The sequence below is a fragment of the Eschrichtius robustus genome, chromosome 5 (assembly GCF_028021215.1).
Source record: "Eschrichtius robustus isolate mEscRob2 chromosome 5, mEscRob2.pri, whole genome shotgun sequence".
Classification (NCBI taxonomy): Eukaryota; Metazoa; Chordata; class Mammalia; order Artiodactyla; family Eschrichtiidae; genus Eschrichtius; species Eschrichtius robustus.
In genome coordinates, this window is record NC_090828.1 from 127,841,914 (window position 1) to 127,854,236 (window position 12,323).

A 12,323-nucleotide genomic window follows, 5' to 3' on the forward strand; every position below is an offset into this window, starting at 1 on the left:
TCCATATATGTATTTACACTGGGCAGCTCAGTACCTTGAATTTTTAAAATCTGTGTCAGTAGCTTAAGAGGAAACCCTTGTCCAAGATCTGTACTATTAAAGTAATTGTCATGATTTTAACTTTAATTTTAATCAAAGCTGAAATAAATAATTTGACCATACATAATCTCCACAATAGCAATGCAGATTAATTTTCATAGTATATTGGAAAAATAAGTTATAGACTAATATGTAATGTGATCTCATTTATGTTTTAAATAAATGAAAGCATTTATATATGAATAAAAATTTGTGGTGATTCTGTATTCACCTATTAAATGATTGTATCAGACAGGTGATATTAAGGGAACATATTTTGGTTTTTACGTGAAGTGGAGGAAGTTTCACCAGCAAATTTCTTTACCTGATTAACTTTCGCTAGCTAATCATAAACTTCGTTATCATAAATACTGGGGAAATATTTCCGCCAAAAGAATAAATAACACTTTCCAAATCTTACAGTTGACTGTGGTGACATCTTATTGCATTTTTAAATATCAGTATTTATATTCAAGAAGCTGTATAAAAACCCAGGTAGTCAAAATTACATACAAATTGTGACTATTTATAAGATATAGTGAAAGGCAGAGAAAGATGTATAATACATCTATCTATATATATGTACTTCTGAGATTATCTGTTCAACAAAAAAATAACAGAAATGTTGTCTTTTAAAAAGTGTGGGGTTGGCAGAGCAGAGGTAGGAGATGAAGATGTTGGCATGTAGAAATTGAGATATTTATGCACATAACAAAAGTTCCTTTACAAACCTTGGGCAGAAATACCTTCTGTCTCCCAATCAAACCAGTCTGAAATGCAGTCTAATTCATTATTTCTGAAACGTTCAGAAGAACAACTTCATAGAGCAGATGTGTTTACTTTGTTCCTCTTCCATATGGAGATTATAACAAAGCTTCCATTGAAGTAGAAAACGTTTTGATCTATTCTGGCTACGGTTCAGAGAATTTGTGGTTTGCCTCACTGAGAAATAAACATGACTGCATGATTATTTACAGATATTTTGGCAATGTGGCTAAAATTAACTTACTTTGCTAATGAATCAGAGGTTAGTGCTTAGGTAAATACAATTTATTCTTAAGTTTATACACACACACAATTTTAGTAAATAGTTTGAATCTCTTTGCCTCAATTTTTAAATAGCTAACAAAAAAAGCTCTTTTATGAATTTTTTATGATTACCGGATTGATATATATATATATATGTGTATGTATATATATATATATACACACACACTATAAAAATTTGTAAAATTCTAAACTGAGTAAACTAAACAAAAGATTATATAAAATCAGGGACTTCCCTGGTGGTCGTAGCCAAAAAGTAAGAAAAAGAAAAAAGAGTATATAAAATCAAACACAATCTCATCACCCCAGACTTGCACACTGCAAATCAATTGTTGTATATATTTCCAATTTCTTTTTACATTAAAAATATATCACTTTTTCTTAAAGTGTGCAATCAAAGCATGCATATTGATTTGTAACATTTAAAGAGTAATTTATGAGCATTTTCTCACATCATTTAATTGCATTCTTAATATTTAATATTATTTGTAAATGTGATTTTAATAGCTATTCAACATTCTGTCTAGTAAACATATTACACTGTATTTAAATGAATTAATTTTCATCATCATATTTATTTCTAGTTTTTATACCAAAAATGGTTCAGAGATAAATGTTCTTACCACAAATATATATTTCTAGATGTCAAAAGTTACCTAGGCAAAGCATATGTGTACATATATGTATTTGTTTAGGTTTTGATATGGAATGTGAAACTGGCCCTCCAAAAACGGTGTACTAATTTACCATCTGAACAGTAGTGCGTAGCGCCAGTGATGATTTTTTACCTCCTCTTCCTTCCCTTGATACACCAGAGGACTCCACCTAAATTGATGTGCCCAGGGAGTGAGAAATGACAGGAACAGAGAGCTTGGCAGCCGTCAGGAAGACCACCTTTGCAGTACTTGATGCTTAGCTATATTAGAGAGCTTCCGCATCGACTGCAAATATATTCATCTGTTTGAAGTATCTTACCAAATGAAATTAGTAAATTTTTGCAAACATTTTTCTCTCTTACACAATCAGTAGGTAAACAAAAAACATTAATTAGAGACCAGGCTACAAAATTAGTGTTTCAGGATATTTTCAATACATAGATTGATGGTTGGCCTTACAAATATTTTAGTGGTTTTTTCCCCCTCATTTACAAGACTTATGCTTGTTAAAATAATTCCAAAAAATAAAAAATAGAAAAAAATTGTGTTTTCCTCCAGTCTACTTTTAAACATGATTATAATTTTATGTAAAGTACAGTATTTTATCCTATTTGAATTTAAATTTTAAAGCATAATTTTCCCATAGTGCTAAACAATTTCGAAATGCAATTCTTTTGAATATTAATATTTAGTTGACTGGGTGTACCTAGTTAACCATTGTTGTTCATTGTTTAATTTAGTGGCAGTTTACTGCAGCTATAGATGTCACTATACATAAAGATTATTTTTATTATGAATTATTTCTTTAGTTGTGGTTAACAGAACTGGAATTCCTGAATCAAAAGTAAAATATTTCTAAGCCCATATATATATATATTTCCAGATACTTTCTATATGAATATGTGAAAGCAAAATTTATAAGTAGGGTTTATCTACTTTTATATATTCCATTAAAGATAATAATAAAAATTAAAACTGGCTCTTCCAAAACTCTTTATAGCTAAAATAAATTTCCTTCTGAGTAGAGTGTGGAGTATGCAGTATTGATACCAGTTTACGCAGTTTCTGAATCAAACAATGATGCAAACCTCTTTTTACAGCAGACCACTTCAGATCATTTCAGTTATTTCCCTCTCCCCTCTTCCCCCGTAGAATTCTTTATGTAGACTTCTAACTCCTGAATTCCCATATTTGGAACCATAATATCCTATATCTTACAACGTAAGATGCAGTCAAGAGAAAGTTTTCTGTCAAATACATGGCCGCCTTTTTCCCTTCTAATATGGGATAAGCAGAGTTTCAGTCATGTTAAGTGGTTCAGATTTATAAGCATAAGCAATTGCCCTGTTATCTTCCAAAACTGTGTTAAATGAAAAATTATATATATTGATGAATTCATTCACTTTTTCTATTCAGCAATACAAAGTTTTGCTCATGAGAGCTGATGATTTCACCTGGAACAATTTTAAATGCCATTATTCATTACAAATACTGTAGAAAATAGCATGCCCCCAATCCACAATTCTATCACCCAATCAACCCAATACAATTTTTTCATTACATTTCACTGCTGTATCTGATTAGGACATTGTCTGAAAACAATTAGTTCACCTCACATGATGAATAGACAATAAATTAAAGCATGCTATTTTTAAGCACTGCAATATTTCCGTTATTTAGAAGCTGTAAAAGTTAAACAGAATTTACTATAAGAAATTTGAATGAACGGTGTATAATCAGGTGAAAAGCACATGCATCATTAAACTTTTACTGATACCAATATGTTTCCAACTTATAAATAGATACATAAAATTCATATTGAACTTGCTAAGTAAGATAAAATCTCTGCCAATCCAAGGAGAGGTGCCTGAGGTCTAATGTCCCAAATAAAAACACTTTATTTCCTAGATTTTCAGCTCTTTTGAAAATGAATGAAATCACTAGTTTTATTGCTGCCCTTCTAAAATTAAAAGTGAAATATGAGTTCAAGTTAAAGTATATTGCCATGTTGCCCTTGTCGATATTCCACAATGGTTTCATATTCATAATCAGTGTTTCTCTTCTACTAAGTGAATATAATAGAGATCATGGTGGCACAGAAAGAAAGAATTATTTCTGTGAAGTAAAATGATTATTCTTTCCTGCTTTGTTAAATTACCTTTCCTGTGATTATATTTCTGCTGAAGGTGGATGGAAAATTAATTGAGGTACAGACTAGTCAAGTCCCTGGATATTTATTTTGAATTTACTGTATTGTCATCTACCATATTGTGATTGGTATTGGGACAATTTACCTAGAGTCCAGATCAAACTTAATATGCTATTATTAGAAAATAGCTTACAAGTCTTATAACAACTATATAACTATAAAAGATAGTCTATGCTATTACATGTAAAATGGAGTGAAACTTATTCCCCAGCCCAGAGTTGCCCTGGTAGATATAAAGCAAGCAGAGAAATTACAGATGTTTGAAGTAAAGTCCAAAGGTTGTGAGGTTGTTATCATGGCTTCCAACAAGAGATCTTTTACTTCTACACTTAGAAACATATTTTGATCCGAGATGCATCATTGAATGTGTAATTTGTATTCTCTGTACACTGTGTTCAAACATTTTTCAAAGCATTGGATTTTTGCTCATGATCACTTTTAATGTGGCCACTCTTCTGTCCTTAAAACACACACACACACACACACACACCCCAAAATTCTCTGAAAAACAGAGAAAGTATAAGCAATCTAGAAATCTGTGAACAAAATGCATCTCCAGATATGTACAAATATTGATCAAAGTTTCTTTACTTTTTAATGTTTTGAGATTTTGTTCATCTTGAAATTGGGCACTAAAGATGCACTAAAACCTGAGATCTTAGTCCTGTCCTTGGTCCATTCAAAACAGGATCTGAAAATGAGTAAGTAGGACTATCTACTGGGTTGTTGTCCTGTGGGAATTTGGCAATAAAATATATGACTTCAGAACTCCATGCCAGCCTTCAGGCTGTGCCTGTCTCAAATCTCAGAAATTTGGTTTCATCTTTGCATTTATACTTTTATTCAGCAAATACTTGTAAAGTGCCAGAATGCATCAGACAGCATATGAAAAAGTTAAAATAAAGAAGTCACATGCTTGTTGTTGACCTTGAACAGCTAGAAGTCTAGAGAGCTCCCTTTAAGAATAAGGAATAGATGATTTAGGAAGATGCTGTAATACAGATGTGTACCAATAAGTCACTTATTGTTTTTTTGAAGGAAGATTCTAATACTACATATACATTATGGAATGACCTTTTAGTTTCTGCTTCCAGTAGTATAAGTAGATATTTAATAAAACTCTCCCACATCAAAAATCCTAGATTCTAGATATATTTATACCAAAAATGCATTTGAAGTATTATTTAGCAGATAGATTACACTCTCTGAAAACAATGCAATTGAATTAGAAGTGAATAACAACAATTATAACTTTTAAAAAGCCATATGTTTGAAAATAAAATATAATTTTTACATTTTTCACGGGTTAAATTATATATATATCTATTATTTATTATTTTATAATATAATTATACTATATTCATACATATATGTTCAAATGTAGAAGAAGGACATGAGAAACTCAGTAGTAGAATTTAATGAAATAGAAAGTAAAGATAAAATAAAGGGGTTTGGCCAAATAAACAGTTGGTTCTTTGAAAAAAAATAATTCACACTAGAATGTATAACAAACCTAATTTAAAAAGAGGACAAGCCCCTAAAGTATAAATAATAGAAAGAAGGCATAACTGCAAATTTTAAAATGTTTTTTAAAATGCTATGAATAACCTATGTCAACAAATTTGAAAGCTTGAGTGAAATGGATAAATTCTAGAAAAAAGAAATACCAGGTCTGATTTAAGAAACAGACAACCTGAATTGTCCCATAATATTGAGGAAATGGAATCAGTGTCTTAAAATGTATTCAAATCAGGCACAGGTAGTTTTTTAAAGGTGGGTTCTACCAAATATTCAGAAGCCTTAGAAATTTAAAAATAAAGGGAACTCCTTTAAGCTGACAAAGGCATTAATCAAAAGCTTAGATAATATAACATAATCTATAGTGGAAAATTAGTACATTTCTTTTAAAAATCAGCATTGAGAAAATGAATCAGAATGAAGTAACTTGAATATGCACAAAACCAAAGATGACAGTTTTTTAAAATTACCACCTAAGAAAGTAAAACAAGAAAAAAAACTTGATAGAGAGAGGCATCTCTTAGAATATTGTTGGTAAAGGAAAAGGTGAAAACTAGTGGTAGAAATTAAGAACTCTACAGAAAAAACATATTATCCACTCCAAATGGTGTCTCATTAGGATGCTTCTCAGGATATTAGTTCTTAGGGAGCGGTTAATAGCACTCCTTAGAAACACTGCTCCTTTAGAATTCAAGGGAGTCACCTAATCCTTCACCATTCTTAAGCACCTATATACTGGAAAATCCAAGATGCTTATAAAGAACAAAATATGGTTGGCAATAGATTTACAAAATTACTATATGAGGAAAACAGAAAGTAGAATAAAATTTTTCCAATACATAAAGACACTTTTCCTGAAGAAAAACAATGATGAGGCAGAAGAATTCTATAAAACAATACTCCAAAAAGAATGACTATTATTATCAAAAAGAATGAATTATTATCATTAAATAAGCATATGTAGACATAAAATTATCAGGTGAGAAATTCAAAACCTAGAAAAGGCCTCATAAAGTAGAAAGTAAAGTTGTAAACCAAAAAGTGACAGATTTCAGGAAGGAAATGGAAAAGATAATACAAAATAATAACAGAAATAATTAATTGAAAGATGACCACTGGTAAATAGATATTTCTGAAAATATACTAATGGATAGCAAGAAGACACATAAAAACAGCCAATAGAAAGAAATAAAGTAGAAAGGATCTGAGTTAAGTTAGGTAAGACAAGGAAATAAGATCCACCTGATATTTAATTGGCATTTTTATAGAAGATAAGCAAAACATTGGAAGAGAGGTAACATTTAAAACCATAATCCAATGACAAACCAGAACAACAGCAAAATGTTCTAGAAACACAAAGTATCTTTGGAGGGGGGTGGTGGTGGAAAAATATTATTAAAGGTATTAATATAAAGATGACATGTAAAGTTAAAATAAAACCTAACACTGGATTTCAAAACACTAAACAGACTACAGAAAGACTGCCTACAAAAAACTCATTAAACATAATATTCAAAATAAACATATAAAATATGATAGAGTTTTTAGAAGGGTATCAGTCATACCAATAAATGTAAATTGGCCTAACTTATGTCCTAAAATTTTAAAAATATTTTTTAGATTGGCTCATGAAACAGAATCCAGTTCAATCTTTTATGCAAAAATATATCTTAAACAAAATGATTCAGAAAGGCTAAAATCCTGATATCAAACAAGAAGAGCTGCTTTCATGTTACAAGGCATTAAGACCACCAAAAGAAGATGCTTTATAATGTTCAAGGCCACAAATCACAAGGAAGATATAATAGTCAATTGTCTGTATCTATGCCCCAGATAGATGGCTACCTTTGTAAAACAGAAATGCCAGAAACTACTTAATATGTGGAAACCTTATTGTACCATTCATTCTCAGTTCAAACTGAGTCAAGTGGACAAAAAATTAAGTAAGGTTATAGACATAGCATATATAATGTGTGTATTTATGTATTTATGTTTGAACACATCTAAACAAGAGATATTATATATCTGTTTCAAATGTATGTGGAACTTTGTCAAAAGTTGAACATTCATCAGGTCATCCATCTAAAAAGATCAGTAAGTTCTACAAATTAGAAATTAAATAAAAGCATGCTATAATCACAAAGTAATGCGCCTAGGAATCAATAATATATTTTAACAGGTTTTCCAACTAAATCATTTTTAAAGTAAATCTAACTAAACAATTTACTGGAGAATTCAAGTCAAAATTCCAAAATTTAAAAAATAATAAGAAGAAAAAGAATGGCAACACTTTATATCAGAATAAGTTGTCAGGAAAAAAATCGTAACTTAGCAAACTTATAAAAATGAAAATGGAAAAATGAAATAAGTTGAATTTCCAACTCAAATAGAAAATTATCAGCAAAATGCAGCATACATTAGAAAAGGGGGAATGATTAAATTTGAAGCAGAAATGAAGTAGTTTATAAATAGAAAAAGGTAGAACTAATAAGTGAAAAAATAATGTTTACCCTTTGAAAACACGTGCACGCACACACACACAGGAGACAAGACACATGCTCATCCAATCAAAGAAAAAAAGGGAGAAAGCAAACTGGTATAAAATTAGAAATGGCTAATGGGAAGTAAACAAAGGGCATTTGAATAAATCGTAAGAGATAATTTTGCAGAACTCTATGTCAGTTCATTTGAAAATTTAGATGAAATGAAACATTTCATGAAGAAATCCACTTAGAACTGTCCCCAGGAGAGATGCAGAGCTTAAACTGATTAATGACGTAGAAGAAGCAGAATGTTGTCAAAGAACTACACCACAAGTGAGCACCAGGCCCACATGATTTCATAAAAGAATCTTATTAGACTTTCAAAGGCAATGCCAGTAAAATTTAAATTGTCTGTAGAATAGGTTTTCTTTATAGTTGCTGTAAAAGCCTTGTACAAAATTTAATACCCATTTCTGGTTAAAAAAAAAAAATATATATATATATATAGGAATTGGGGATAATTTCTTAAAGTGATAAAACATGTATACCTCAGCCCAAAAGCCAATCTGGTGTCATTCCCATCAAGGTCAGGAGCAAGGGAAGATGCACACTGTCTCCACTATTATGTAATATGACTTTGGAGGTATTAGTTAATGAGACAAGAATAAACAACCAGCTGTAAGATTTGGAAAAGCATTTAGTGAGACAGCAGGATAGATATTTAGCATACAGAAATCAATAGCTTTCATATATGCAAACAATAACCAATTAGAAGGTATAGTGGAAGAGAGAGGCCCTTAGACAATAGCAGCAAAATATAAAATACTTAGTAATAAATATGAAAATGAAATTATATGAAATGTACAAAACCCACATGAGGACAACATTAAAGCATTCTGGAAAGACATAAAGTAGACTTGAACAAATGGAAAAATATCTATGTTCTTCTAAAAAATAACTGAAGATCATAAGATCAGTATTAATTATAAAATTAATAGTATCCCAATAAGATATTCCAGTAAGTTTTTATTTGCTTGCACTAGATATGCTTATTTTTAAGCTTCTTTGGGAAAATAAAAATGTAGTATTATCTAGGGAAATCCTAAAAAAAAGAACAATGAGTGGGTGTGAGTCCTAAATAATATGGATGTTAAAAAAATCTATAAAATGTGTGGTATTGGGGCGTGACTTAACAGAGATAAATGTAGTAGTATAGACAGTACAGAAATAGACTCAGGTACATATGGAAATTTAATATATAATAAAGGTGGCATTTCAAACCACTGAAAAAATTAAGTTTTCATAAAATCATTTTAGGAAAACGGAATATCCCTTAGGAAAAGGTAAAAGTAGTTCCAGACTACCACCATAACTCTAAAATGACAAAGCTCTAACTTTAAAACTTAAATCTTACCTGTACTAGGAGAAAACATGAGTAAATTCTTTGTAACCTTAGTTCGAAGAAAGCCTTTAAACTACGCATCATCACTTAGAAGTAATATAAGAAGACGTTGGTAAACTTGATTTTATAAGGAACAGAAAAAAAAAGTTGGGGGAAAAATGCTATCATAACCAATGTCAACACAAAATGACAAACCAGGAGAATATGTTTGCAGCATATACCTCACATAAATGGATATAAAGACACAAAGAGCTCTTAAAAAATAAATAAGACCAGAATACAAAGAAATCTGATCGAATAGATAACAGAGACAAACATTAGCAGAGAGTCAGATAAAACAATTATGCAAATGGCTTATTATATATTATATGTATATATATATAAGCATTTGTACATATATAGATATAGATGCTCAACTTTTCTTCCAAGCGAAATGCAAGATGAAAATACACTAATATACCTGTCACAAGTTGAGTGTCACAGGAAGCCAACTGTGAAATAAAGATTAGCCTGCAGGCCAGTTATTACAGAGATCAATAACTCTGGAAAGGAGGAAAAGAAAGCGACATGGGGCAGAAGAATTTGAGTGGCAGAGCCATCTGAATGAAGGTTTCAGCTAACCCCACAGAGAGTTCTGCACTGGGATAGCCCTTCAGAGAAGTCCCAAGTTAGAGCAAGAGGGCCGGGCTTCTGTATCCCAATATTGATCAGGTTGTCCTTTCAAGGGCTGTTGAAAAGAGGTATGATCTTGGGTGAGGCCGTTTTCTTCAGTTCAGGCCGTCCCCGGACTGACAGCTGAGGGCCTTCTTCCAGCAGGACTTCTAGCCACTGGAGAGGTAGGTCCTTCCTTCTAGAAGGGAGTTCTGGTTGGCGTATCATAGCGTCTACCACAGCAACATTTCTCACTTGTCAGATTAGCAAAAATTCAAACAGTGAACAATGTGTTCTGTAACATGTTCATGGGAAGACTGTACTTTCAGGGATCATTTCTGTAGGTCGTTATATGTCCATCGGAAAACAGGCACCTTATACATTACTGGTAGATGTGCAGAATGGTACTTTCCCTATGCAGGAATATATCCCGAAGATATTTCCCTACACATTAAACCACAAACAAACATATATACGGGGTTAATCACTAAAGCATTATTTGAGATAATAATCACTATAGATTATTTGCATTATTGGAGGCTAGTTGAATGAAGTATGGTACATCCACACAAGGCAGAACTATTTAAGAATTAAAAAGAAGATGATATATAACAATTGATATAGAGCACGTCCCACAATCTCTCTAATTTGTACATATATATGTAATTAGATTAGCATTTATATTTATAGTAATAAAATATTAATTTTTTAATTATAAAAATCTACCCCCAGAAAAGAAGGATAAATAAGAACCAAATGAAGAAAAGTTTTTTCTATGTGATGAGAATGGGGTGAGATCAAGACTTCTGTCAATGTATATATACACATATTTATACTTTATTTTTGACCATGTACATACTTTAAAATAAAAAGAATGAGGACATCAAAGCTTAAATTGAAATACTAAGAGAAGATAATGCAGCTAAAGGTAAATCAAACTGATATGAATTTTAACTGAGGTGTGACTAAGAACACACACATACACCTACACACAGAGAACATATGGACATCTGTCTGGCTGCCTATCTATCTCCTCTGCCTATCTATCTCCTCTGAAAAGGTCCAGAGCTAATAACATTAGAGTAGTAATGAGCACACCTAAGCCCAGATTTTATATCATAATCCAGTAGAAAATATTCATTGGAAAAATTATTGATTATGGATATGGGAGATAAGAAGTGATCTTAGAACATCTTACTGTGCAGAAAACAAGGAAGTGCTCTAAAACTAACATAATCATTTCCAAAGAATAGAGGGGTTAGCTTGAAGGGGTCCCACTTACCAAATTTTGTCAATTTCAGCATCATAAAGAATGACAACAACAACAAAATAACAGTAATGGAATGTAACACATCAGATTAAAAATGTTCATAGAAGTATGAGGAAGAGGGAGATAAAGAGAATGGACGCATGTGAGGGGAAAAAGTAGGGAAAGTTCTTTTTTTACAGAAGAATACCACCTAATAAATATAGAATGGATGTTAGAGTTAGAAAATCACTTCCAAATGATAATTTGCTCAGGGAAAGGTCATGAATGGATGCCAGAACTACTGAGTGGAAAGTCATGGAGGAAAAGCTATTCATGTAATGTGCAAGCATCATCCCACTTTTAACTACAGGGCAAAATGTACTTTACAATGGATATATATCAGTTACCTTGTAAACAGCATTGTTAAGAGTGGGAAGAAGTGTAATGGTGTGTTTCCTAATATGAAGCATAAGAGGTATCCAATATCACCTATATTATATTCTTGCCAAAAATGTGAGCCTAAATTATATCATTAAAAAAAATCAGATAAATCCAAAATGCTCTACATATCAGACCACTGGACCAAGAGTCTTAAAAATGGTCAATGTGGACTTCCCTGGTGGTCCAGTGGTTAAGACTCCACCCTTCCAATGAAGGGAGCACGGGTTCAATCCCTGGTCAGGGAAGTTCCGCACGCCACATGCCGCAGCAATTCCCGCCCCCAAAATGGTCAATGTTGTAGAACTCAAGAAAAGATAGGATAACTTTTACTTTAAAAGAGACTAAAGAGGTGACAACCCAAAGCAATTAGGTAGATAGATAGATATGTAGATAGATAGAAAGATAGATATAGATATATAGATATGGAGATATTTGGCTTACATAGGGCAGTGTGGAAATTAGAATACAGACTATATATTTAGATGATATTAATGTTGTTATTCATAGGTGTGATATGCAATTTGCTTATATGAGAAAATACTGTTAATTTCGAGAGATGTATACTGAAGTATTTAGAGCTGAAATAGTC

The 12,323-nt window shown here is 31.6% G+C and overlaps 1 protein-coding gene across 2 annotated transcripts in view; it reads left to right on the forward strand.

Moving 5' to 3' along the window:
- The window catches only part of DPP10 (dipeptidyl peptidase like 10), a 707,501-nt gene that overhangs the window by 631,050 nt on the left and 64,128 nt on the right, over positions 1–12,323 (forward strand). The gene's annotated exons all lie outside the window — the stretch shown is intronic.